Source organism: Somniosus microcephalus, chromosome 5, assembly GCF_052327205.1.
Source record: "Somniosus microcephalus isolate GS21.2 chromosome 5, FLI_Smic_1.0, whole genome shotgun sequence".
In the NCBI taxonomy this organism is placed as follows: Eukaryota; Metazoa; Chordata; class Chondrichthyes; order Squaliformes; family Somniosidae; genus Somniosus; species Somniosus microcephalus.
The window spans coordinates 58785864-58810533 of NC_140991.1; the positions used below are offsets into that span (position 1 = coordinate 58785864).

The 24670-nt window shown below is 50.3% G+C and overlaps 1 long non-coding RNA gene across 1 annotated transcript in view; it reads right to left on the reverse strand.

Annotated features, from left to right (window-relative positions):
- Positions 1 to 24670, reverse strand: part of LOC147117058 (uncharacterized) — an 84691-nt gene that overhangs the window by 14927 nt on the left and 45094 nt on the right. Inside the window, exon 2 of the long non-coding RNA XR_015078273.1 lies at positions 8854 to 9102. This is a non-coding gene — a long non-coding RNA (uncharacterized LOC147117058). The remainder of the gene's footprint in view (positions 1 to 8853; positions 9103 to 24670) is intronic.

Here is a 24670-nt window from a genome sequence, read left to right on the forward strand (position 1 = left end):
GAAGAAATTCCTCCTCATCTCAGTCCTAAATGGCTTACCCCTTATCCTTAGACTGTGACCCCTGGTTCTGGACTACCCTTCCATTGGGAACATCCTTCCTGCATCTAGTCTGTCTAGTCCTGTTAGAATTTTATAAGTTTCAATGAGATCCCCTCTCTTCTAAACTCTAGTGAATATAAGCCTAATCGGCCCAATCTCTCCTCCCACGTCATTCCTGCCATCCCAGTTATCGGTCTGGTGAATCTTCGCTGCACTCTCTCCATGGCAAGAACATCCTTCCTCAGATAAGGTGACTAAAACTACACACAATACTCAAGGTGTGGTCTCACCAAGGCCCTGTACAACTGCAGCAAGACATCTTTGCTCCTGTACTCAAACCCTCTCGCTATGAAGGCAAACATCATTTGCCTTCTTAACCGCCTGCTGCACCTGCATGCTTACCTTCAGCGACTGGTGCACAAGGACACCCAGGTCTCGTTGCACTTCCCCTTCTCCCAATTGCCGTTCAGATAATAATCTGTCTTCCTGTTTTTGCCACCGAAGTGGATAACCTCGCATTTATCCACATTATACTGCATTTGCCATGCATCTGCCCAATCATCCAACCTGTCCAAATCATACTGGAGTTTCTCTGCATCCTCCTCACAGCACACACGCCCACCCAGCTTTGTGTCATCTGCAAACTTGGAGATATTACATCTAGTTCCCTCGTCTAGATCATTTATATATATTGTGAATAGCTGGGGTCCTAGCACCGATCCCTGCGGTACCCCACTAGTCACTGCCTGCCACTCGGAAAAAGACCCATTTATTCCAACTCTTTGCTTCCTGTCTGCCAACCAGTTCTCTATCCAAGACAGTACCTTACCCCCAATCCCGTGTGCTTTAACTTTGCATGCTAATCTCTTATGTGGGACCTTATCGAAAGCCTTCTGAAAGTCCAAATACACCACATTCACTGGTTCTCCCTTATCTATTCTACCAGTTACATTCTCAAAACATTCCAGTAGATTAGTCAAGCACGATTTACCTTTTGTAAATCCATGTTGACTTTGTCTGATCCTGTCACTGTTTTCCAAGTGCTCTGCTATTACATCTTTTATAATGGACTCTAGCATTTTCCCCACTACCGATGTCAGACTTACCGGTCTATAATTCCCCGTTTTCTCTCTACCACCTTTTTTAAATAGTGGGGTTACATTAGCTATCCTCCAATCCATGGGAACTGTTCCAGAGTCTATAGAATTTTGGAAGATGACCAGCAATGCATCTACTATTTCTAGGGCCACTTCCTTAAGTACCCTAGGATGTAGATAATCAGGCCCTGGGGATTTATCAGCCTTCAATCCCGTCAATTTCCCTAACACCATTTCCCTACAAATACTGATTTTATTCAATTCCTCCCTCTCATTAGACCCTATGTTCCCTGACATCTCTGGGAGGTTATTTGTGTCCTGCTTTGTGAAGACAGAACCAAAGTATGTATTTAATTGGTCTGCCATTTCTTTGTTCCCCATTATAAATTCCCCTGATTCTGACTGCAAGGGACCTATGCTTGACTTCACCAATCTTTTTCTCTTCACATATCTATAGAAGCTTTTATAGTCAGTTTTTATGTTCCCTGCAAGCTTACTCTCATAATCTATTTTTCCCCTCTTAATTAATCCCTTTGTCCTCTTTTGCTGAATCCTAAACTGCTCCCAATCCTCAGGTTTGCTGCTTTTTCTGGCCAATTTATATGTCTTCTCCTTGGGTCTTATGCTATCCCTAATTTCCCTTGTTAGCCACGGTTGAGTCACCTTTTTTGTTTTATTTTTATGCCAAACAGGGATGAAAAAATTCTGCAGTTCATCCATGCGATCTTTAAATGTTTGCCATTGCCTATCCACCATCAACCCTTTAAGTAATGTTCCCCAATCCATCCTAGCCAACTCGTGCCTCATACCATCGTAGTTTCCTTTATTTAAACTCTTGCAGGCCCTGCACTCTCTGACCTTCCTCACAGGCCCCGGACTCTCTGACATTCCTTGCAGGCCCCGGGCTCTCTGAAATTCCTTACCAGCCCCGGACTTTGTGGCCGTACTTGCAGCCCCGCACTCTCTGACTTTACTCGCAGGCCCCGGACACTCTGACTTTACTCGCCGGCCCTGGACTCTGTGAACTTCCTTGCAGGCGCCAGACTCTCTGACCTTCCTTGCAGGCCCTGGATTTTCTGACCTTGTAGGCCCTGGAGTCTCTGACCTTCCTCGCAGGCCCTGGACGCTCTCACCTCGCAGGTCCCGGACTCTCTGAACTTCCATGCAAGCCCAAGACTACCTGACATTGCAGGCCCCAGCCTCTTTGACCTTACATGCAGGCCCCGGACTTTCTGATATTGCAGGCACCGGAACATCTGGCATTGCAGGCCCCGGACTCTCTGAGGTTCCTCGCAGGCCCCGGACTCTCTGATCTTCTTCGCAGGCCCCGGACTTTCTGACCTTCCTCGCAGGCCCTGGACTTTCTGACCTCGCCATACTCAGACTCACTGATCATCCTTGAAGGCACCAGACTCGCTGACATTCCTCACAGGCCCTGGACACTCTGACTTTCTTTGCAGGCCCATAACTCTCTCACCTTGCAAGCCCCGGACTCTCTGACCTCGCAGGCCCCAGACTCTCTGTCCTTGCAGGCCCCGGACTCTCTGACCTTCTTCGCAGGCCCTGGACTTTCTGACCTTGTAGGTCTCAGATTCTCTGACATTGCAGGCCCTGGACTCTATGACTTTGCAGGCGCCAGTCCGTCTGAACTTCTTGGCAGGCCGAGAAGTCTCTGACGTCGCATGCCGCAGACTCACTGACCATCCTTGAAAATACCGGACTCCTTGACCTTCCTTGAAAGTACCGGACTCCTTGACCTTCCTTGAAAGTACCGGACTCCTTGACCATCCTTGAAAGTATCGGACTTTCTGATCTTCATTGCAGGCCCAGGACTCTCTGGCTTCGCAGTCCTCAGGCTCACTGACCATCCTTGAAGGCACCGGACTCTCTGACTTTCCTCGCAGGCCCTGGACTCTCTGACATTTCAAGCCCCGGACTCGCAGATCTCACAGGCCCCGGACTCTCTGACCTCACAGGCCCCGGACTCTCTCCCCTTCCTCGCAGGCCCAGGACTCTCTGACATTTCAAGCCCCGGACTCTCTGACCTCACAGGCCCCGGACTCTCTCCCCTTCCTCGCAGGCCCAGGACTCTCTGGCTTCGCAGTCCTTGGACTCACTGACCATCCTTGAAGGCACCGGACTTTCTGACTTTCTTCACAAGCCCAGGACTGTCTGACCTTGCAGGCCCTGGAATCTCTGATCTTCCTCGCAGGCCACGGACTCTCTGACCTTGCAAGCCCCAGAGACGCTGACCTCGCAGGCCCCAGACGCTCTGACCTTGCAGGCCCTGAACTCTCTGACCTTCTTCACAGGCTCAGGATTCTCTGACCTTCGTCGCAGGCCCCGGACTCTCTGACCTTCGTCGCAGGCCTCGGACTCTCTGACCTTCGTCGCAGGCCCCAGAGTCTCTGACCTTGTAGGCTCCAGACTCTCTGATCTTCTTCGCAGGCCCAGAACTCTGTGACCGTCATTGCATGCCCAGGACTCTCTGACCACACAGTCCTCAGGCTCACTGACCATTCTTGAAGGCACCAGACTCTCTGACCTTCCTTAAGGCCCTGGTCTCTAGACTTTCTTCGCAGGCCCCGGACACTCTGATCGTCTTTGCAGGCCCAGGACTCTCTGACCTTCCTTGCAGGCCCCGGACTCTCTGATGTCACAGGCCGCAGACGCACTGACCTTCCTTGCAGGCCCAAGACTCTCTGACTTCGCAGGTCCCAGACACTCTGACCGTCCTCACATGCCCAGGACTCTCTGACCTTCCTTGCAGGCCCAGGACTGTCTGACCTCACAGGCATCGGACTCTCTGACGTTGCAGGCCCCGGACTACCTGGCCTCGCAGTCCTCAGACTCACTGACCATCCTTGAAGGCACCGGACTCTCTGACCTTCCTCGCAGGCCCTGGACTCTCTGATCTCGCAGGCCCCAGACACTCTGACCGTCCTCACAGGCCCAGGACTCTCTGACCTTCATCGCAGGCCCAGGACTCTCTGACCTTGCAGGCCCTGCCCTGGACTCTTTCACCTTCCTTGCAGGCCCCGGACTCTCTGACCATCCTCACAGGCCCCGGACACTCTGATCTCGCAGGCCCTGTGTTGTGTATGTACCTTTAAGAGAGAACTGATTTTATACTGCAGTACCGGCAGTGACCACACCTGTATATAAAGCCATAGCAGGCTTCTGTACTTCAGTCTTAAGTTACCCTCTGTTCAGTAAATGCCTGTCATTATTGTTCTCCTGCAGTCCGTGTATTATTGATACTCGGACACTACACCCTGGACTCTCTGACCTTCCTCACAGGCCCCGGACTCTCTGACCTTCCTCACAGGCCCCGGACTCTCTAATTTCGCAGACACTGGACTTTCTGGTCTCGCAGTCCTCAGGCTCACTGACCATCCTTGAAGGCACCGGAACCTCCGACCTCGCAGGCTCCAGACTCTCTGACCTTGCATGCCCCGGACTCACTGAATTTCTTCACAGGCCCTGGACTCTCTGACCATGCAGGCCCAAGACACGTTGACCTCACAGACCCCTGACTCTCTGACCTCGCAGGCCCCTGACTCTCTGATCTCACAGGCCCCGGTCTCTCTGATCTTGCAGACCCCGGACTTTCTGATCTTCTTCACAGGCATCTGACCATCCTTGCAGTCCCAGGGCATTCTGACCTCACAGTCCTCAGACTCACAGACCATCCTTGAAGGCACCGGACTCTCTGATCTTGCAAGCCCTGGACTCGCTGACCTTCTTCACAAGCCCAGGACTCTCTGACCATCCTTGCAGGCCTAGGAACCTTAGGCCTCTCAGTCCTCAGACTCTCTGCCCATCCTTGAAGGCACCGGACTCTCTGACCGTCCTCACAGGCCCCGGACTCACTGACCTCGCAAACCCCGGACACTCTGACCATCCTCACAGGCCCCAGACACTCTGACCATCCTCACAGACCCCAGACACCCTGACCATCCTCACAGGCCCCAGACACTCTGACTTCGCAGGCCCTGGACTCTCTGACCATCCTCACAGGCCAAGGACTGTCTGACCATGCTTGCAAGCCCAGGACTCTCTGACCTCGCAGGCATCGGTCTCTCTGACCTTGCAGGCCCCGGACTCTCTGGCCTCACTGACCATCCTTGAAGGCACCGGACTCTCTGATCTTCTTCGCAGGCCCAGGACTCTCTGACCTTGCAGGCTCCGGACACGCTGACCTCGCAGGCCCCGGATTCTCCCACCATCCTCGCAGGCCCCAGACTCTCTGATCTTCCTCGTAGGCCCCGGACTCTCTAACCTCGCAGGCCCTGGACTTTCTGATCTTCTTTGCAGACCCAGGATTCTCTGACCTCACAGTCCTCAGACGCACTGACTATCCTTGAAGGCCCCAGACTCTCTAACCTTCCTTGCAGACCCCAGACTCACTGACCTCGCAGGCACCGGACTCTCTGACCTTCCTCACAGGCCCTGGACTCTCTGAGCTAGCAGCCCCGGACTATCTGACCTTGTAGGCCCTGGACTCTCTGACCGTCGTTGCAGGCCCAGGACTCTCTGACCTCACAGTTCTCAGGCTCACTGACCAGCCTTGAAGGCAACGGACTCTCTGACTTTCTTCGCAGACCATGGACTCTTTGACCTTGCAGGCCCTGGAATCTCTGACCTTCCTTGCAGGCCTTGGATTCTCTGACCTTGTAGGCCCTGGACTTTCTGACCTCGGAGGCCCCGGACTCTCTGACCTCACTGGCCCCGGACTCTCTGACCATCCTCGCACTGCGGCCCTGGACTTTCTGACCATCCTCGCAGGATCTGGACTCTCTGACCTCACAGGCCCCGGAATCTCTGACCTTCGTTGCAGGCGCAGCATTCTCTGACCTTGTAGGCCCCGGACTCTTTTATCGCAGGCCCCGGACTCTCTGAACTCGCAGGCCCCGGACTCTCTGACCTTCCTCACAGGCCCTGGAGTCTCTGAACTCGCAGGCCCAGACTCTCAGACCTTGTAGGCCCCAGACGCTCTGACCTTGCAGGACCCAGACTCTCTGACCTTGCAGGACCCAGACTCTCTCACCATCATTGCAATCCCAGGACTCTCTGACCTCACAGTCCTCAGACTCACTGACCATCCATGAAGGCACCGGACTCTCTGACCTTCCTCGCAGGCCCTGGGCTCTCTTTCTTTGCAGGCCCTGGACTCTCTGACCTTGCAGTCCTCGGAATCTCTGACCTTCGTCGCAGGCCCTGGACTCTCTGACCTTCCTCGCAGGTCCAGGTTCCTCTGACCTTGTAGGCCCCTGACTCTCTGACATTGCAGGCGCCGTTCTGTCTGACCTTCATAGCAGGCCTGGGTCTCTCTGACATTGCAGGCCGCAGACTCACTGACCATCCTTGAAGGCACCGGACTCTCTGACCTTCCTTGCAGGCCCTGAACTCTCTGACCATGCAGCCCCCAGAATCTCTGAGCTTCCTCGCAGGCCCTGGATTCTCTGACCTTGTAGGCCCCGGACCTTCTGACCTTGCATGCCCCGGATTCTCTGACCCCGCAGGCCCCGGTCTCTCTGACCTTGCAGGCCCAGGAATCTCTAACCTTCCTCACAGGCCCTGGACTCTCTGACCTTGCAAGCCGTGGACTCTCTGACCTCACAGGCCGTGGACTTTCTGACCTTGCAGGCCCCGGAGTATCTGACCATCCTTGCAGGCCCAGGACTCTCCGACCTCGCAGTTCACAGACTCACTGACCATCCTTGAAGGCACCGGACTCTCGGACCTTACTCATAGATCTTGGACTCTCTGGCTTTCTTCACAGGCTCTGGACTCTCTGACCACGCAGGCCCCGGAATCTCTGACCTTGTAGGACCCAGACTCTCTGACCTTGCAGGACCCAGACTCTCTGACCATCATTGCAATCCCAGGACTCTCAGCCAGTTGTTGTGGTGCATATCGGTACCAACGATATAGGTAAAAATCGGGATGAGGTCCTAAAAGCTGAATATAGGGAGTTAGGAGGTAAATTAAAAAATAGGACCTTGTAGTGGTTCGTGTAGATCGCCACTAAATAAGAGAGTTTGACTTCGACGAACTATAAATAAGTTGTTTATTTACAGGAACAGACTAATTACATCAGGTAAGATGGCTGACTGTAGGAGCACCGTGGTGTAGGTCTTCTCCCAGAGGGGACTCCACGAGGACTGAGTTCGCAGTCCCGTGGAGAGCGTGATGACGTCATCATGCTCTGCTGTGTGTTCCCGCGCATTGGGCGTCACGTGACCGCGTCGTGACGTCAGCACGTTCGCGTGCGCTTAGGCGGTCACGTGACCTGTGCCGTTGCATCGGTGCATCTCCCCGGTACGGAGGCTGGCCGTTGAGGCCGAGGTCGCGAGGCCAGGCTGTGCTGGTGCTTGCCGCGGGAGCGGGAGATCGCGTGGCTCCCGTCGGCTGGCCGATGCGGCCGAAGTCGCGGTAGGTCGGGCTGTGCCGGCGGCCGTCTTAGAAGACCGAGTCAGGCCGGCGCGCATGCGTCACGTGATGTGCGACGTCAGTGCGTTAGGTCGCCTCTTAAAGGGGTAACGGCCCAACAGGTAAGTTAAAGGGGCAACAGCCCCAACAGGTAAGTTTTATACATACATAAGTAAGTTAAGTACATACAGTTAGGTAAGTTAAAGGGAATTATGTGTCTCAATGTAAGGGACAACCAGTGGTACCGCTACAACCTCAAAGTTAGTAATCTAAGGATGCAACCAGTGCCATGTGCTAGTCAGAGTAGAAATAGAAGGATATTTCAGATGAATACGTGGCTAGAGGAATGGTGCAAGGGAGAGGGATTCAAATTCCTGGGACCACTGGAACCGGTTCTTGGGGAGGTGTGACCAGTACAAACCAGACGGTTTGCACCTGAGCAGGACCGGGACCGATGTCCTCGTGGGAGTGTTTGCTAGTGCTCTGGGGGAGGGTTTAAACTAAAATGGCAGGGGGTTGGGTACCTGAGCAGGGAGACAGAGGAAAGGGAAACAAGGATAGAAGCATAAGAAAGGAAGGAGAAAAACAAAGGTGGCAGTCAGAGAAATCAAGGGTTTAAATCAAACATGGCCACAGTAAATAATAATTCTAAAAGGTGTAAGAGTGTTAAAAAAACAAGCCTGAAGGCCTTGTGTCTTAATGCGAGGAGCATTTGTAACTATAGCAAATTTTGTCTTGCTGGTAACGCAGTCTGCAATCATTGCAGTAAGAAAGGCCACTTTTCTAAGGTATACAGGTTGAGAGCCCCTGTTAGTTATGCAGCTACTATCTATAAAACTGCTCCTCCCCCAAGAGCCACTACTAAGGTTACAGCTGCAATCTATAAAACTGCTTCTCCCCCAAGAACCACTACTAAGGTTACAGATGTCAAGGGTAAAACTGCCCCTCCTCCCACCACAACTGTTTTTCCCCAAAGTCTGTCCCATGCAGCCACGAAGGTTCCGGTAAATGGACACATTTTGAGTGCACTAATTGACTCATGCAGCTCTGACAGCTTCATTAGTGAGCGGGCTGTCAGCAACTTAAAACTGCGTATTTACCCCTCGGACAGGGAAATTGCAATGGCTCTGACGACACTGACCACCAACTCTTCCGGCTTTTGTCTTGTCGACCTTATTCTCAATGGCCGCACTTATTTCTCCACCTGGCTCGGGGTGCTCAAAAACCTATGCAGTGATGTGCTCCTGGGACAGGATTTCCAGAAACAACACAAAAGACTTACTTTCGAGTTTGGAGGGTTCAAAGTATTTCCAAAGTACTGTTTTGTGCGCTTTCAGCGGCTTCGCTCGACGAGCCCTCCTTGTTTTCCAATCTGTCCCCCGGATGTAAGCCCATAGTCACTAAATCATGACGTTTCAGCCAAGATGATCGATCCTTTATCGAGGCAGAAATCTCTTGCCTTCTAGCTGACGGTATCATTGAGCCATGTTCATCTTCCTGGCGGGCTCAAGTCGTCGTTGTTAAAAATCCTCTGAAGCAACACAAGAAATGTTTTTGCATCGATTACTCGCAAACTATTAACCAGTATACCGACCTGGATGCCTACCCACTACCACGCATCGATGACATGGTCAATAACCTTGCCAACTACAAGGTATTTTCAACTTTTGATTTAAAGAGCGCATACCATCAAGTACCTTTACAGGACTCTGACAAAAAGTATACGGACTTTGAGGCCAATGGTCAGCTTTATCAGTTTTGTCACCTTCCATTTGGGGTCACCAATGGGGTGGCCGTCTTTCAATGGGCAATGGATAGCCTAGTCAAACAGGAGAACTTAACGGACACTTTTCCATAGAAACATAGAAACATAGAAGATAGGAGCAGGAGTAGGTCATTCGGCCCCTCGAGCCTGCTCCGACATTCAATGAGATCATGGCTGATCATCCAAATTCAGTACCCTGTCCCTGCCTTCTCCCCATATCCCTTGATCCCTTTAGCCTTAAGAAATATATCTAACTCCTTCTTGAATATATTTAATGAATTGGCCTCAACTGCCTTCTGTGGTAGAGAATTCCATAGGTTCACCACTCTCTGGGTGAAGAAATTCCTCCTCATCTCTGTCCTAAATGGCTTACCCCTTATCATTAGACTGTGACCCCTGGTTCTGGACTCCCCCGCCATCGGGAACATCCTTCCTGCATCTAGTCTGTCTAGTCCTGTTAGAATATTATAAATTTCAATGAGATCCCCTCTCATTCTTCTAAACTCCAGCAAGTATAAGCCCAATCGACCCACTCTCTCCTCATACGTCATTCCTGCCATCCCAGGTATCAGTCTGGTGAATCTTCACTGCATTCCCTCCATGGTAAGAACATCCTTCATCAGATAAGGCGACCAAAACTGCACACAATACTCAAGGTGTGGTCTCACCAAGGCCCTGTACAACTGCAGCAAGACATCCTTGTTCCTGTACTCGAACACTCTCGCTACAAAGGCCAACATACCATTTGCTTTCTTAACCATCTGCCGCACCTGCATGCTTACCTTCAGTGACTGGTGCACAAGGACACCCAGGTCGCGTTGCACTTCCCCTTCTCCAAATCTATTGCCGGTCAGATAATAATCTTCCTTCCTGTTTCTGCCACCAAAGTGGATAACCTCGCATTTATCCACATTATACTGCATTTGCCATGCATCTGCCCAATTACCCAACCTGTCCAAATCATACTGGAGTTTCTCGGCATCCTCCTCACAGCACATACGCCCACCCAGCTTTGTGTCGTCTGCAAACCTTGAGATATTACATCTAGTTCCCTCGTCTAGATCATTTATATATATTGTGAATAGCTGGGGTCCTAGGACCGATCCCTGCGGTACCCCACTAATCACTGGCTGTCACTCGGAAAAAGACCCGTTTATTCCAACTCTTTGCTTCCTGTCTGCCAACCAGTTCTCTATCCAAGTCATTACCTTGCCCCCAATCCCATGTGCCTTAACTTTACATACTAATCTCTTATGCGGGACCTTATCGAAAGCCTTTTGAAAGTCCAAATACACCACATCCACTGGTTCTCCCTTATCTATTTTACCAGTTACATCCTCAAAAAATTCCAGTAGGTCATTCAAGTATGATTTACCTTTTGTAAATCCATGTTGATTTTGTCCGACCCTGTCACTGTTTTCTAATGTAATGGACTCTAGCATTTTCCCCACTATCAATGTCAGGCTTACCGGTCTATAATTCCCCGTTTTCTCTCTACCACCTTTTTTGAATAGTGGGGTAACCTTTGCTACCCTCCAATCCATGGGAACTGTTTCAAAGTCTATAGAATTATGGAAGATGACCAGCAATACATCTACTATTTCTAGGGCCACTTCCTTAAGTACCCTAGGATGTAGATTATCAGGCCCTGGGTATTTTATCGGCCTTCAATTCCGTCAATTTCCCTAACACCATTTCCCTACAAATACTGATTTCATTCAGTTCCTCCCTCTCATTAGACCCTATGTTCCCCGACATCTCTGGAAGGTTATTTGTGTCCTCCTTTGTGAAGACAGAACCAAAGTATGTATTTAGTTGATCTGCCATTTCTTTGTTCCCCAGTATAAATTCCCCTGATTCTGACTGCAAGGGACCTACGTGTGGCTTTACCAATCTTTTTCTCTTCACATATCTATAGAAGCTTTTACAGTCAGTTTTTATGTTCCCTGCGAGCTTACTCTCATACTCTATTTTCCCTCTCTTAATTAATCCCATTGTCCTCCTTTGCGGAATCCTAAACTGCTCCCACTCCTCAGCTTTACTGCTTTTTCTGGCCAATTTATATGTCCTCTCCTTGGATCTTATGCTATCCCTAATTTCCCTTGTTAGCCATGGTTGAGTCACCTTTTTTGTTTTATTTTTATGCCAAACTGGAATGAACAAATTCTGTAGTTCATCCATGCGACCTTTAAATGTTTGCCATTGCCTATCCACCGTCAACCCTTTGAGTAACATTCCCCAATCAATCCTACCCAACTCGCGCCTCATACCATCGTAGTTTCCTTTATTTAAATTCAGGACCCTAGTCTCTGAGTCAACTACTTCACTCTCCATCTTAATGAAGAATTCTATCATATTATGATCGCTCTGCCCCAAGGGGCCTCGCACAACAAGATTGCTAATTATTCCTTTCTCATTACATAATACCCAGTCTAAGATGGCCTGATCTCTAGTTGATTCCTCGACATATTGGTCCAGGAAACCATCCCGTATACACTCCAGGAATTCCTCCTCCACAGTATTGTTACTAATTTGGTTAGCCCAATCTATATGTAGATTAAAGTCACCCATGATAACTGCTGTGCCCTTATTGCACTCATCTCTAATTTCCCGTTTAATGCCATTCCCAACCTACGCATTACTGTTTGGGAGTCTGTATACAACTCCCACTAATGTTTTCTGCCCCTTGGTATTTCTCCGCTCTACCCATACAGATTCCACATCATCAGAGCTAATATCCGTCCTTACAATTGTGTTAATCTCCTCATTAACCAGTAATGCTACCCCACCTCTTTTTCCTTTTTGCCTGTCTTTCCTGAATATTGAATACCCCTGGGTGTTGAGTTCCCAGCCTTGGTCACCCTGGAGCCATGTTTCCATAATCCCAATCATATCATATCTATCTACATCTATTTGCGCAGCTAACTCATCCATCGGGTAGGACCCGAACTCTCTGACTTTGCAGGATCCAGACTCTCTGACCATCATTGCAAGCCCAGGACTCTCTGACCTCGCAGTCCTCAGACTCACTGACCATCCATGAAGGCACCGGACTCGTAGATCTTCCACGCAGGCCCTGGACTCTTTGACTTTCTTCGCAGGCCCTGGGCTCTCTGACCTTCCTCGCAGGCCCTGGACTCTCTGACTTTCTTCGCAGGCCCTGGACTCTCTGTCCTTGCAGTCCTCGGAATCTCTGACCTTCGTTGCAGGCCCTGGACTCTCTGTCCTTCCTCGCAGGCCCAGGTTTCTATGACCTTGTAGGCCCCGGACTATCTGACCTTGCAGGCCCTGGACTTTCTGACATTGCAGTCCCTGGACTCTCTGACCTCGTAGGCCCCAGACTCTCTGACCTTTCTTGCAGACCCCAAGCTCTCTGACCATCCTTGTAGGCCCCGGACTCTCTGCTCCCAGGCCCCGGACTCACTGACCTTCCTCACAGGCCCCGGACTCTTTGAACTCGTAGGCCCTGGACTATCTGACCTTGCAGGCCCTGGACTCTCTGACATTGCAGTCCCCAAACTCTCTTACCATCCTCACAGGCCCCAGACTCTCTGGCTTTCTTTGCAGGCCCCGGATTCTCTGACCTTGCAATCCTCGGAGTCTCCGACCTTCATCACAGGCCCTGGACTCTCTGACCTTCCTGACAGGCCCAGGATTCTCTGACCTTGTAGGCCCCAGACTATTTGACCTTGCAGGCCCCGGACTCTCTGATCGCAGGCCCCGGACTCTCTGAAATCGCAGGCCCCGGACTCTCTGACCTCACAGGCCCCGGACTCTCTGACCTTGTAGGCCCCGGACTCTCTGACCTCACAGGCCGCAGACTCACTGACCTTCGTCGCAGGCCCTGGACTCTCTGACCATCTTTGCAGGCCCCGGACTCTCTGACCTCACAGGCCCCAGACTCTCTAACCTTCCTCGCAGGGCCCGGACTTTCTGACCTAGCAGGCCCCAGACTCTCTGATCTTTTTCGCAGGCAAAGGAATCTCTGACCTTGCAGCCCCTGGAATCTCTGAGCTTCCTCACAGGCCCTGGATTCTCTGACCTTGCATGCCCTGGACTTTCTGACCTTGCATGCCCCGGATTCTCTGACCCCGCAGGCCCCGGTCTCTCTAACCTTGCAGGCCCAGGAATCTCTGACCTTGCAAGCCCTGGACTCTCTGACCTCACAGGCCGTGGACTCTCTGACCTTGCAGGCCCCGAACTCACTGACCATCCTTGAAGGCACTGGACTCTCGGACCTTCCTCGCAGATCTTGGACTCTCTGACTTTCTTCACAGGCCCTGGACTCTCTGACCGCACAGGCCCCGGAATCTCTGACCTTCATCGCAGGCCCAGCATTCTCTGACCTTGTAGGACCCAGACTCTCTGACCTCGCAGGCCCTGGACTCTCTGACCTTGTAGGACCCAGACTCTCTGACCTTGCAGGACCCAGACTATCTGACCTTGCAGGACCCAGACTCACTGACCATCCATGAAGGCAGCGTACTCTCTGACCTTCCTCGCAGGCCCTAGACTCTCTGACTTTCTTCGCAGGACTTGGACTCTCTGACCTTGCAGTCCTCGGAATCTCTGACCTTCCTCACAGGCCCAGGTTTCTCTGACCTTGTAGGCCCCGGACTATCTGACCTTGCAGGCCCTGGACTCTCTGACATTGCAGTCCCCAGACTCTCTGACCTTGTAGGCCCCAGACTCTCTGACCTTCCTCGCAGGCCCTGGGCTCTCTTTCTTCGCAGGCCCTGGACTCTCTGACCTTGCAGTTCTCGGAATCTCTGACCTTCGTTGCAGGCCCTGGACTCTCTGACCTTCCTCGCAGGCGCAGGTTTCTCTGACATTGCAGTCCCCAGACTCTCTGACCTTGTAGGCCCCAGACTCTCTGATCTTCCTTGCAGGCCCCAAACTCTCTGACCATCCTGGTAGGCCCCAAACTCTCTGATCCCAGGCCCCGGACTCACTGAACTCACAGGCCCCGGACTCTCTGACATTCCTCACAGGCCCCGGACTCTTTGAACTTGTAGGCCCTGGACTATCTGACCTTGCAGGCCCTGGACTCTCTGACATTGCAGTCCCCGGACTCTCTGACCTCGTAGGCCCCAGACTCTCTGACCTTCCTTGCAGTCCCCAAACTCTCTGACCATCCTCACAGGCCCCAGACTCTCTGACTTTCTTTGCATGCCCCAGACTCTCTGACCTTGTAGGCTCCGGACTCTCTGACATTGCAGGCGCCGTTCTGTCTGACCTTCATAGCAGGCCTGGGTCTCTCTGACATTGCAGGCCGCAGACTCACTGACCTTCGTCGCAGGCCCTGGACTCTCTGACCTCGCAGGCCCCGGACTCTTTGACCATCCTCACAGGCCATGGACTCTCTAATCTTCTTCACAGGGCACGGACTCTCTGACTTTCTTTGCAAGCCCTGAACTCTCTGACCATGCAGCCCCCGGAATCTCTGAGCTTCCTCGCAGGCCCTGGACTCTCTGAACTTGTAGGCCCCGGATTTTCTGACCTTGCATGCCCCGGATTCTCTGACCTCGCAGGCCCCGGTCTCTCTGACCTCGCAGGCCCCAGACTTTCTGATCCTCCTCGCAGGCCCCGGACTCTCTGACCTTGCAAGCCGTGGACACTCTGACCTCACAGGCCGTGGACTTTCTGACCTTGCAGGCCCCGGAGTCTCTGACCATCCTTGCAGGCCCAGGACTCTCTGACCTCGCAGTTCACGGACTCACTGACCATCCTTGAAGGCACCGGACTCTCGGACCTTCCTCACAGATCTTGGACTCTCTGACTTTCTTCACAGGCCCTGGACTCTGACCGCTCAGGCCCCGGAATCTCTGACCTTCGTCGCAGGCCCAGCATTCTCTGACCTTGTAGGCCCCAGACTCTCTTATCGCAGGCCCCGGACTCTCTGACCTTCCTCACAGGCCCCGGACTCACTACCTTGCAAGCCCCGAACTCTCTGAACTCGCAAGCCCCAGACTCTCAGACCTTGTAGGACCCAGACTCTCTGACCATCATTGCAAGCCCAGGACTCTCAGCCAGTTGTCGTGGTGCATATAGGTACCAACGATAAAGGTAAAAAACGGGATGAGGTCCTAAAAACTGAATATTGGGAGTTAGGAGGTAAATTAAAAAATAGGACCTCAAAGTTAGTAATCTCAGGATTGCTACCAGTGCCACGTGCTAGTCAGAGTAGAAATAGAAGGATATTTCAGATGACTACGTGGCTAGAGGAATGGTGCCAGGGGGAGGGATTCAAATTCCTGGCACATTGGAACCAGTTCTGGGGGATGTGGGACCAGTACAAACCGGACGGTTTGCACCTGGGCAGGACCGGAACCAATGCCCTAGGGGGAGGGTTTAAACTAAAATGGCAAGGGGTTGGGTACCTGAGCAGGGAGACAGAGGAAAGGGAAACAAGGATAGAAGTAAAAGAAAGGAAGGAGAAAAACAATGGTGGCAGTCAGAGAAATCAAGGGTTTAAATCAAACATGGCCACAGTAAATAATAATTCTAAAGGGTGTAAGAGTGTTAAAAAAACAAGCCTGAAGGCCTTGTGTCTTAATGCGAGGAGCATTCGTAACTATAGGAAATTTTGTCTTGCTCGTAACGCAGTCTGCAATCATTGCAGTAAGAAAGGTCACTTTTCTAAGGTATGCCAGTCAAGAGCCTCTGTTAGTAAGAAAGGCCACTTTTCTAAGGTATACCGGGCGAGAGCCCCTGTTAGTTTTGCAGCTACTATCTATAAAACTGCTCCTCCCTCAAGAGCCACTACTAAGGTTACAGCTGCAATCTATAAAACTGCTACTCCCCCAAGAACCATGACTAAGGTTACAGCTGTCAAGGGTAAAACTGCCCCTCCTCCCATCACAGCTGTTTTTCCCCAAAGTCTGTCTCATGCAGCCACGAAGGTTTCGGTAAATGGACACATTTTGAGTGCACTAATCAACTCATGCAGCTGTGATAGCTTCATTAGTGAGCGGGCTGTCAGTAAGTTAAAACTGCGTATTTACCCCTCGGACAGGGAAATTTCAATGGCTCTGACGACACTGACCACCAACTCTTCTGGCTTTTGTCTTGTCGACCTTATTCTCAATGGCCACACTTATTTCTCCACCCGGCTCGGGGTGCTCAAGAACCTATGCAGTGATGTGCTCCTGGGACAGGATTTCCAGAAACAACACAAAAGACTCACTTTCGAGTTTGGAGGGTCAAAGCCAGAGCTTACTATTTCCAAAGTACCATTTTGTGTGCTTTAGGCGGCTTCGCTCGACGAGCCCTGTAACGATCAATAACATGTCATTCTATAGTGGACACTAGGTGGAGCCGTAGATCTGTATATAGCTGTATGTATAAGACTACACTACCCAGCTGTATATATATATTAAGACTACATTACCCATGAGGCACTAGGCTACCCACAAGGCAGCAGTCAAGATGGAAGCCTCTACAGATACAGTACCTAGTCCACATGTGCTCAATAAAGTAACTAGCAAAAGCTAGCGGTGTTCATAATAAGAATGGCTATTTATTAATGAACATAACATGGTACCAGGGTGGTGAAGATCTGCTGAAAATTGTGAAAAGCGACATGGAGAATTTGAAGCCACCAGAGCATTTGGAAACTCACAGAAAAAATCGACTACAATTGGCAGACTTTTAAACAGCAATTCAAACTCTACATTGCAGCCATCGGATTCGGTACGAAGCCAGACGCAAGGAAGATAGCGTTGCTGCTTACGGTTGCAGGCCCACAGGCGATAGAGGTATTTAATACATTTGTATTTAATCCAGTGGAGAACAGAGAAAAATTAGAAGAAGTGCTAAAAAAATTTGATGCACATTGCTCTCCCAAAAAGAATGAGACGTATGAAAGATACATCTTCTGTTCTCGGACACAGCAGCAAAATGAGACTTTTGATAGCTTTATAACTGATCTGAAACTGAAAGCACAGACATGTAATTTCTCTGAGCTCAAAGCATCCATGATTCGTGACCAGATTGTGTTTGGTATTCATGATAAAAATGTTAGGGAACGTCTGTTGAGAGAAACCAAACTAAATTTGGAAAATGCGGTGAAAATATGCCAAGCCAGTGAGCTAGCTCAAAAGCACGCGAAGACTTTCAGTGAAATCAATAATGATGCGATTGTAACGAGTGATAATGCTGCTGTCGGTGCTGTGTCCTATAAGGGGAAGAAACATGGGCAGAACAGAAATGAAAAGCAATCGGAGGATGACATTTTTAATTGTAAACGCTGTGGTTACAAACACTAGTTAAGACAATGCCCAGCATTTGGAAAAATGTGCACAAAGTGTAATGGAAAGAATCACTTTGCCAAACAATGCTTTTCAAAAGTACAAACTAAGAAAGGGCAACGAGTTAATGTGATTGAGGACACTGATTTAAGTGAGACATTTTTTTGTAGGAATAGTGTCATGTGACAATATCAAAAAGGATACAGAAAATGTGCAGCCCTCAGAAATGGACAATGCTGAACATAAAGTTAATGTAGTAAAAGAGGACAAATGGATGATCCCACTGCAGGTAAATGGAGCATTAGTTACCTTGAAACTAGACACTGGGGCAAAAGCAAACTTAATCAGTATGAGTGACATTAACTATATGAAAGAAAAGCCCAAAATACAGAAAAAGTCAGTACTACTGAAGGACTATAATGGACAGAAAATAGATAGCTTAGGTGTATGCAGACTTAAAGTGACAGTCAAAGACAAAGTGCATCATCTCATGTTTTCTGTTGTGGCTGAAAGGCTTGATTCACTACTGGGTGACAAAGCTTGTGAGGACTTAGAACTGGTCAAAAGAGTCTACCGTATAAACTGTGCCATAAGCAGACCAGATGACTCGGTGGATTCTGTAGTGAATAATTTCCAGGATGTGTTCAAAGGATTTGGAGTTCTACCATTCACTTACAAGATCCAGCTAAAGCAGGATGCTCAGCCAGTGGTACATGCTCCACGAAGAGTTCCAGCACCCCTGTGTGACCGGCTCAAGAATGACCTGGACAGAATGACCACACTAGGAGTCATCAGGAAAGTCAAAGAGCCAACAGACTGGGTTAACTCCATGGTATGTGTAAAGAAAAAGAACAATGATCTAAGAATATGCATGGATCCAAAGGACTTAAATGCAAACATAAAACGTGAACACTACCAGATTCCCAAGCGAGAAGAAATCACCAGTGAAATGTCAGGTGCCAGATACTTTACAAAGCTCGATGCCTCACAAGGATTTTGGCAACTAAAACTGGATGAAGAGAGCACCAAATACTGTACCTTTAACACACCATTTGGCAGGTATTGTTTCCTCAGAATGCCTTTTGGGATAATATCTGCATCTGAAATCTTTCATAGAGCGATGGAACACATAATTGAAGGTCTGGAAGGAGTTCGGGTCTATGTTGATGACATCATCATCTGGGGCTCCGCACTGAAAGAACACAATGAGAGACTGACTAAAGTGCTACAGAGCATACGCCGGAATGGACTGAAGCTCAACAAAGCCAAGTGTCAGTTTGGCGTCCAGGAAGTCACTTTCCTAGGAGATAATCTATCTGGTAAAGGAATAGAGCCAGATATGGAAAAAGTAAACGCCATACTCAAAATGCCCCGACCCACTGACAAAAAAGGAGTGCTACGCATCATGGGGATGATAAACTTAATTGGAAAGTTCATTCCTAACTTGTCAGCCAAGACAGCCTGTCTGCGAGACCTGCTACATAAAACAAATGAGTTCGCATGGACAGAAAGACATGAACAAGAGTGGATAAACCTCAAAACAGTGCTGACAACCACACCTGTACTCACCTTCTTTGACCCAACAAAAAGAATCAAAGTGTCAACGGATGCATCAAAAGATGGCCTAGGTGCAGTCTTGCTACAAGCAGAGGGTGAAGATTGGAAGCCTGTTGCCTATGCCTCCAGGTCTATGACTGATACTGAGTGTCGATACGCCCAGATTGAAAAGGAATGTCTAGGCTTGGTAGTTGGACTAGAAAAGTTTCATGGCTACATATATGGACTTCCCACCTTCACAGTTGAGACAGACCACAGCCCTCTGGTTGCCACCATAAAAAAAAACCTGAATGAGATGTCTCCAAGGATTCAACGACTCATGATGAAGCTGCAAAGATATGACTTTGAACTGATCTACACACCAGGCAAATACATAGTGTTAGCAGATGCACTATCCCGAGCACCCACAATGAGTCATGTGAGCTCTACTGAAGAAGACGTGGATGTTCATGTGAGTATGGTCACTGCTGCGCTGCCCGTGTCAGACACAAAATCAAAGCAAATAGCAGAAGAAACAGTAAAAGATACAGTATTACAAACAGTAATAGAGAACATTCATCATGGTTGGCCAAAAGGTTCCTGTCCAAAATATTTTCACATAAGGTCAGAATTGAGTGTCGCAAGTGGACTATTACTAAAACAGAACAGAATAGTCTTTCCACAGGCTCTACGTCAAGACATGCTCAAAAGGATTCATGAGGGACACCTCGGAATTGAAAAATGCAAAAGGAGAGCAAGAGACACTGTTTATTGGCCTGGCATAAATAAGGACATTGAGAACATGATAGGCAAATGTGAGACATGTCAGAAACACCAAAACAAACAAGCAAAGGAACCAATGATAGTAGCTGACATACCAACAGCAGCATGGCAAAAGGTTGGTATGGACCTTTTTCATTTAAATGGTAAAGACTATCTAATAGTGATTGATTACTATTCTAACTATCCTGAGATGGCGCTGCTCTCAAGCACCACAGCAAGCAGTGTCATAATGCATGTGAAATCCATCTTCGCCAGACATGGAATTCCCAGGATTGCCGTTAGCGACAATGGTCCGTGTTTCAACTGTAAGGAGTGGCAACAGTTTGCAGCACATTATGACTTTCAGCACATCACATCCAGTCCTTTGTATGCTCAGTCAAATGGTAAGGCAGAGAAAGGTGTTCAAGTTCTCAAGCAGCTACTGAAGAAAGCGACAGAAAGCAAGTCTGATCCTTATCTCGCCCTGCTGAGCTACCGAGCCTCACCTTTAGACTGTGGTTCTTCACCTGCTGAACTACTAATGGGTCGCAAGTTGCGCACCACGCTACCCTGCTGTGCAAAAGAACAGCAAAGTGAGGAACTGAGACAGAGACTTCAACTGTTAAAGCTGAAACAGAAATCATACTATGACAAGTCATCCAAAACTCTAAAACCATTGACAAGGGATGATGTTGTCAGGATTGAGGATCCAGATGCATGGAACAGGAAAGCTACAGTTCTTGAGGAAGTCGGACCAAGGTCATACACTGTTAGAACTGAGGAAGGACAGATTCTCAGGAGGAACCGCCGTTCCCTCCTAAAAACACAAGAGACTATTCAAGAGCAGATTGATGACAATGCCGCAACTGCATCTTGTCATTCACCGCCAGAACAATCTCATGAAGACACATCAGACTTACCCATGTTGAGAAGATCCACACGTGAAGTAAAAGAGCCTGATAGACTTAATCTTTGAGTACAATGTAAAGCTTTGAAAATGTGTTGACTGTTTTGAAAATGTTTATGTTTATAGAGCACTAACAAAAGTGTTACTGATATTATCTTTATTGTTTTCTTGAAAGTTGATTGATATTGATTTTGTTAAACCTCAAAGAAAGGGGGATGTAACGATCAATAACATGTCATTCTATAGTGGACACTAAGTGGAGCCGTAGAGCTGTATATAGCTGTATGTATAAGACTACACTACCCAGCTGTATATATATATTAAGACTACATTACCCATGAGGCACTAGGCTACCCACAAGGCAGCTGTCAAGATGGAAGCCTCTACAGATACAGTACCTAGTCCACATGTGCTCAATAAAGTAACTAGCAAAAGCTAGCGGTGTTCATAATAAGAATGTCTATTTATTAATGAACATAACAAGCCCTCCTTGTTTTCCAATTTTCCCCCCGATGTAAGCCCATAGTCACTAAATCACGACGTTTCAGCCAAGATGATCGATCCTTTATCGAGACAGAAATCTCTCGCCTTCTAGCTGACGGTATCATTGAGCCATGTTCATCTGCCTGGCGGGCTCAAGTCGTCATTGTTAAAAATCCTCTGAAGCAACACAAGAAACGTCTTTGCATCGATTACTCGCAAACTATTAACCAGTATACCGACCTGGATGCCTACCCACTACCACGCATCGATGACATGGTCAATAACCTTGCCAACTACAAGGTATTTTCAACTTTTGATTTAAAGAGCGCATATCATCAAGTACCGTTAAAGGATTCTGACAAAAAGTATACGGACTTTGAGGCCAATGGTCGGCTTTATCAGTTTTGTCGCCTTCCATTTGGGGTCACCAATGGGGTGGCCGCCTTTGAACTGGCAATGGATAGCCTAGTCAAACAGGAGAACTTAACGGACACTTTTCCATAGAAACATAGAAACACAGAAGATAGGAGCAGGAGTAGGCCATTTGGCCCCTCGAGCCTGCTCCGCCATTCAATGAGATCATGGCTGATCATCCAAATTCAGTACCCTGTCCCTGCCTTCTCCCCATATCCCTTGATCCCTTTAGCCTTAAGAAATATATCTAACTCCTTCTTGAATATATTTAATGAATTGGCCTCAACTGCCTTCTGTGGTAGAGAATTCCACAGGTTCACCACTCTCTGGGTGAAGAAATTCCTCCTCATCTCTGTCCTAAATGGCTTACCCCTTATCATTAGACTGTGACCCCTGGTTCTGGACTCCCCACCATCAGGAACATCCTTCCTGCACCTAGTCTGTTTGTCCTGTTAGAGTTTTATAAGTTTCAATGAGATCCCCTCTCATTCTTCTAAACTCCAGCGAATATAAGCCCAATTGACCCCATCTCTCCTCATACGTCATTCCTGCCATCCCAGGTACCTGACCATCCTCACAGGCCCCAGACTCTCTGGCTTTCTTTGCAGGCCCCGGACTCTCTGACCTTACATGCCCCGGATTCTTGACCATCCTCGCAGGCCCCAGACTCTCTGACGTTCGTCGCAGGCCCCGGACTCTCTGACCTTCCTCACAGGCTCCAGACTCTCTGACCTTCCTCACAGGCCCCAGACTCTCTGACCTTCCTCACAGGCCCCAGACTCTCTGACCATCCTCACAGGCCCCGGACTCTCTGACCTTCTTCACAGGCCATGGACTCTCTAATCTTCTTCACAGGGCACGGGCTCTCTGACCTTCCTCGCATTTCTGGACTTTCTGATCTTGTAGGCCCTGGACTCTCTGACCTTGCAGGCCCCGGACCCTCTGACATTGCAGGCGTCGGTCTGTCTGACATTCATGGCAGGCCTAGGTCTCTCTGACGTTGCAGGCCGCAGACTCACTGACCATCCTTGAAGGCACCGGACTCTCTGACCTTGAAGGCACCGGACTGTCTGACCTTCCTTGCAGGCCCAGGACTCTCCGACCTCGCAATCCATGGACTCACTGACCATCCTTGAAGGCACCGGACTCTCGGACCATCCTCGCAGGTCCTGGACTCGCTGACTTTCTTCGCCGGCCCTGGAATCTCTGACCTTTGTCACAGGCCCCGAGCTCTCTGACCTTCCTTGTAGGCCCCGGACTCTCTGACCTTGTAGGCCCCGGAGTCTCTGACCTTGTAGGCCCCAGACTCTCTGACCTTGTAGGCCCCGGACTCTCTGACCTTGTAGGCCCCAGACACTCTGACCTTGTAGGCCCCGGACTCTCTGACCTTGTAGGCCCCGGACTCTCTGACCTCGCAAGCCCCGAACTCTCTGACCTTGCAGGACCCGGACTCTCTGATCTTCTTCACAGGCCCAGGACTCTCTGACCTCGCAGTCCTCAGACTCACTGACCATCATTGAAGGCACCGTACTCTCTGACCATCCTCGCAGGCCCTGGACTCTCGGACTTTCTTCTCAGCCCTGGAATCTCTGACCTTGCAGGCCCCGGAATCAATGACCTTCCTCATAGGCCCTGGATTCTCTGACCTTGCTGATCTGTCTGACCTTGTAAGCCCCGAACTCTGTGACCTTCCTCGCAGGCCCAGGACTCTTTGATGTTGCTGGCCGCAGACTCACTGTCCCTCATTGAAGGCCCCAGACTCTCTGACTTTGCATGCCCCGGACTCTCTGACCTCACAGGCCCTGACACTCGGACTTGCCTTGCAGGCCCCGAACTCATTGACCGTCCTCTCAGGCCGTGGACTCTCTGACCTTGCAGGCCCAGAACTTTTGACCTTCCTCGCAGGCCCCGGACTTTCTGACCATCCTCGCAGGCCCTGGACTCTCTGACATTCCTCGCAGGAGCCAAACTATCAGACCATCCTTGCAGGCCCAGGTCTCTCTGATCTCGCAGGCCCTGGACTGACTGACCTTACTTGCAGGCCCTGGACTCACTGACCTTCCCCGCAGGACCCGACTCTCTGACCTTGCAGGCTCTGGTCTCACTGACATTGCAGGCCCTGGACTCTCTGACCTTCCTCGCAGACCACCGACTCTCTGACCTTCCTCGCATGCCCCGGACTCTCTGACCTTCCTCGCAGGCCCCGGATTCTCTGACCATCCTCGCAGGCCCTGGACTCTCTGACATTCCTCGCAGGAGCCGAACTATCAGACCATCCTTGCAGGCCCAGGTCTCTCTGACCTCGCAGGCCCTGGACTGACTGACCTTCCTTGCAGGCCCTGGACTCACTGACCTTCCCCACAGGACCCGACTCTCTGACCTTGCAGGCTCTGGTCTCACTGACGTCGCAGGCCCTGGACTCTCTGACCTTCCTCGCAGACCACCGACTCTCTGACCTTCTTCGCATGCCCCGGACTCTCTGACCTTCCTCGCATGCCCCGGACTCTCTGACCTTCCTCGCAGGCCCCGGATTCTCTGACCATCCTCGCAGGCCCCTGTCTCTCTGACCTTCCTCGCAGGCCCCTGTCTCTCTGACCTTCCTTGCAGGCCCCTGTCTCTCTGACCTTCCTCGCAGGCCCTGGATTCTCTGACCTGGCAGGCACCGGTCTGTCTGACCTTGCAAGCCCCGGACTCTGTGACCTTCTTCGGAGGCCCAGAACTCTCTGATGTCGCTGGCCGCAGACTCACTGTCCGTCATTGAAGGCAACGGACTCTCTGACCTTGCATGCCCCGACTCTCTGACCTCACAGGCCCCGGACTCTCTGACTGTCCTCACAGGCCCCTGACTCTCTGACCATCCTCACAGGCCCCGACTCTCTGACCGTCCTCACAGGCCCTGGACTCTCTGACCGTCCTCACAGGCCCCTGACTCTCTGACCGTCCTCACAGGCCCCTGACTCTCTGACCTCACAGGCCCCGGACT